Consider the following 4,928-nt stretch of genomic DNA (forward strand, 5'->3'; position numbering starts at 1 on the left):
TGTAACCCACAGAGGGGTCCTGGAGGTCATTATCCAAAGCAACCAGCCTCCAATCAGAAGCCAGGTCAGTGAAAGGGCTGCGTGTGTTTTGGGTGGGGGAGAAAAGGCACTGTGGTAACATTTTCGGGCCAGGCTGTGGGCTATTGTGAGGTGATGGTCACCCGAGGCACGTGCCAGCGCCAAGATGGAGAGAAGAAGGGTCACCCCCATGCTGACGCCTGTAAACCGATCTTTCTCAGGCCCTCCAGGGAAAAGTGAGCTATTCTCCTCCCCCTCAGTAAGGAGGCTACACGGTTGACTGAGTGCTCTTTTATTATGAGGACTATTTTAATATTCGTTGACTACCTTGGACAGACAGGCCACTGGTGAAACTATGCTAAACAAGTGTTTGCTCAAGGGAGTTTGCATTCCACAGTGTTGGGCAGAACAGCTCCTTGAAGGGTTTCCAGCACCCTCGCCCCAGGCGGAGTCACAGTTCCTAACCTTCTGGCACCACAGAGTGGGAAGGCGTGCGCAGTTTCATCGTCAGTTCTGTGTGTAAATCCTTGCTCTGAAGCTTATAGGCAGAGGGCACTTGGGCTGTGGGTTCTGGAAAACTGGAGGTGCTAATGCCATCTTCATGAGACATTTGTGAGAATTGTCTGATATTGTGTCTGTATATCATTTAGGACAGTATCCAACAAAAGTAGTTAAGTGGCAAATATTAACATGACCAAGAAGTCCTTATATGATTACTTTTCTCCCATATATTCCTGACTGAATGCATGTCAAAAAAACAAGCAAACAAACGAACAAAAACACCTGTTTATGTTAGGGGAAAACATTTTTTAAAAGTTTTTGATATAGCATATACAACTGGAGCTTTACTTTTATCTGAATGGGTAGTTTTATTGGGTAAAAATATTCCATAACCAGTAGTCTTTTTAAAATACCTCGAAGAGCATACACACACCCATTTTATCATAATCAGATAGACTTCTCTAAACTAAACCACAACACTTAAGTGTAAAAATAAAAACTATATTACGTGGTTCTTAATCCAAGAGAGAGAATACAAAAGGGGTGAGATAGAACAAGAAGAGGGTGGTGAGGAACAGGAAAAGAATTACAAATAGGCCCTTACATTGGGAAGACTCAGCTGCTAAGATAGTTATTTTAGGAACGGCTCAAGGAAGGATTACTTTTTTTCCAACTTAAAAATGATTGGGTTAGGGGCGCCTGGGTGGCGCAGTCGGTTAAGCGTCCGCCTTCAGCCAGGTCACGATCTCGCGGTCCGTGAGTTCGAGCCCCACGTCGGGCTCTGGGCTGATGGCTCAGAGCCTGGAGCCTGTTTCTGATTCTGTGTCTCCCTCTCTCTCTCTGCCCCTCCCCCGTTCATGCTCTGTCTCTCTCTGTCCCAAAAAAATAAATAAACGTTGAAAAAAAAAAAAAAAATGATTGGGTTATACTATTTAGGGTAAAAGGCTAAAATCAGTATTGATACACTATCCTTCAAGGATATATTAAAATAATAACTTTTTATAACTGAAACTTGTTATTTTCTCATTTTAATTCGTGTTCAAATATATAAAAATGTAAATTTAAAGTTAAGAGTAAATGCATAAGTTTATGTAAAACCATATGTGGAAGATAAACTTAACTGTCACCATAAACGAGGATACATATGTTAGAGGTAGTTACTGTTAGTTTGTAAGTTGCACTCGAGATGCTTTCAATTTTACTAATTTTACTGGCTTATTTTACTTAACAATTGGGAAAAATAATGCTTATTGTTTGAAGTGTTCATTCAAGAATGGAATTATCTATGGTGTAAGGCAGCCACAATGCATACATACTATTTTGCTGAGTCACAATTGAATCTTTCCCTGTGCCCTAAAATCTAAAACGTTCACGCTCTATTGGTCTGGGAGAGGAAACCCATTCCAAAAGCACACAACCCGTTACAGGAAAAATCCCGGACTTAGCAGCTAGCTTTCCACCTAGGGACCTTTCACAATGAACTATTCCCGCTAACAGTGCACCCAGGGCAATGGTTCTAAAACTTCAGTGCACACTGGAATTTCCAAAGCCACTTGTTACAAATGCAGAAGTGAGAGCTCCACCCTCAAAGATTTGAATTCAGGAAATTGGGAGTGGAGGCCACGTGTTCAGATTTTACCAATGTCTTGTTTAAAATTCTGATTCTGAAACAGATGACCACACTGAGAGACTGAGAAGAAGAGAAGAAAATCAGAATTAAAACCAGCATACTATTTTTCATAATCATATAGACCGCAAAGCCATGGGAGGGGAGATGTCAGAATTGCATCTTTGGTACAAACACTTCCCTATTGATAACCAATAGCAGGTCCCAGATCCAGATATAAGAGCTTAACAGAGAAGATCAAGAAAGAGAGAAAATGCTGAGCACATGCATGCATTCTACATGCAAACACAAACATGTACACGTGTATCTTGGGAAATCAGAGATTCTTCTACAAGAAAAGTATAGACTATAAATTACTTTCATTCCTCAAGTGGTACTAAACATTGCATATCTTTGAAGGTGAAGGTACTATTCCTATAACTATAGAACTATTCCTGAATCAAAAGTTTAGTACTTTTAGAGAACAACACAAGGCAATCAGATTTAAATGTTCATTTCTGTGGGTGAGTCCATAATATGAAAGGGGACCCAGGAAAGGAGAGCCATACCAACTAACAGAGGAGGAAGGACTTCATGATGGAATGTGTGTGCATTTCTAAGGAAGATTGAAATGTGTAGGCAGCTGTGAAGATGGAGAGTGTAGAAGGAGAACAAATCACTCACAAGTCCATACAGACAATCACTTTTGCTTTCTGCCCGTGCTGTCGACTCTGGTAACTAGCTTTATCAACTCATTCACAGTTTAGTTCTGTTCCATGCCCACATTTATGGGCAGCCTACTCTGACTCCAGTTTTATGCGAGGTTCTGGGGACACAGAAAAAATAGAAGATGGAAGACGTGGTCCCTGTCTTGGAGAAGTTATAGTCAATGACCCAGAGCCAGGCTCATGGTGTGAAATGAAGAACTCCACTTAGGTAACTCTGAATACAACCTTAAGTTATAGTTCCACTCCCCAGAATAATGTCCAGGCATATTAGTTAGAAAAAAGCAGAGTTTCCCAATGTAATAGAAACACAAAGGACAATTGTCACCATGCATGTGGCTCAGCAGTGTTTACAAAATATTTTCAAATGCATTATCTCATGTAAGTGTCATAAAGACGGCTTTGTTTTGTTCAGTGCACCCCAAGTGCTTAAAATTCCGCCTGGCATGAGGTAGGTCTTACCAAATATATGCTGAATTTAATTGAATCCTCACAGCGCCCACATTTTATACAAAAGGAAGTAAGGTTACACTTGCTCTTTCTGAGCCATCCCGGCTCCCCTAGGATCAATCCCAGGCTGGCAGAAGTGGCACTACCATCTTTGCAGCTCCAGAGATCTCTGTTCTGCACAGTCGCTAAGAAATTTTGGTCCATTCATATTCACTGTGTTCCCCTGGGCACACACTGGGCCTGGATGAAGCTTTAAAGCCACCTGGTGATGAAGTGAGTGGCTCCCTCAGCCTGGCAGCTGAGCTCTTTCTTGGTCTGTGGAAGGAGCTCATTGAACAACTGGAAAGACTGCAGTTACCCCTTTGGTCTGTAGGTGGAAGCAGCTCAGCACTTTCGTTTCAGAAAAACAGGTGTTTTTTTGTGTGTGTTAACTGTTGTTTCTCTTAGTGTCACACACTGTCCCTTCTATCTATATTCTTTATAAGAATACACGTCCTTAGAAGGAATAGCTGATTTATACCACAACTCATGAATGCTCTTCTCACTCATTTTTAATTGCCCAGTGCTCATTGGAAAAACTTACATGACAAAATCAGTTGCTGTTGTCAGAGGCCATACTGACTATAACTAATAGCAAAATAAATCTGTGGTTAAAAGCTTGGACCTCAGAGTCAGGCAAACCTGAGTTCAGGCTAAGCCACTTAACACATGTGCTCTCCTGGGCCGGTCACTTAATTGCTTGCTCAATAAAATGAGAATTATGAAATCTGTCTAAGATGGCTATGAAAGGTAAGTAACATTTTCAAAAGCCTTAATACAGTGCCTGGAAAATAATAAACAATGAATTATGATTTCAGAATAGATGAGTTGGAACCCCTTTCCCTAGACTTACAGTGAGATTTGAGAACTCTCTCCTTTCTCCATGATGACAAGGAAGTGAGACTCAACACATACTACCAGTTGTCTCCAAAAAATCTTCTAATATTTATCTTCTTTGTTGCAGTTCACAGTATAGACGATGGGGGCGGGATGCTGGGTGGTGCAGGGCTGAGATAGCTGGCCACTAAGAGTTGCAAAACAGGTTCTAAGACACCTCTTTTGCAATTTCTGCCTGGGGTCTCTCATCCCATTTTGGAATGTGATACTTTTTGTCTAGTGACTTCAGTTGAAACTGGGACTAAATGCTTCCAAATGAAAAACGTATTACAGAGACTTATGTGATGTTAGACTGGAACTCTAGTGTTCATCCTGGCTAGACCATGCTTAGATTGGTTGTGCTTAGTTCTGAGTACCACCAGTTAATGAAAATGGAACCCATCTAGAGGAGAAGCTTCCAGGTAAGTGAAGTTAATGAGGAGATTGGCAGCCATCTCATATTAGGTATGGCTGGGAAAGTTGGGATCGAGAGGGTATTTGAATCTAAATAAAGGAGACAAACATGATAGTGGGTTTTAAATAATAGGAGAATTGCCATGTAGGAAAGAAATGATGATCTTTCTGGGAGGCTTTGGTGAATGTGACTAAAAAAACATTTGAAAGCATAGGAAAACAGAATTGTACTCAGTTAAGGGAGAAATTTCCAACAATCTCCAGTCTGGTCTGGTGGGTTTCTTGACATTGAAGATATT

Source organism: Prionailurus bengalensis, chromosome C2, assembly GCF_016509475.1.
Source record: "Prionailurus bengalensis isolate Pbe53 chromosome C2, Fcat_Pben_1.1_paternal_pri, whole genome shotgun sequence".
In the NCBI taxonomy this organism is placed as follows: domain Eukaryota; kingdom Metazoa; phylum Chordata; class Mammalia; order Carnivora; family Felidae; genus Prionailurus; species Prionailurus bengalensis.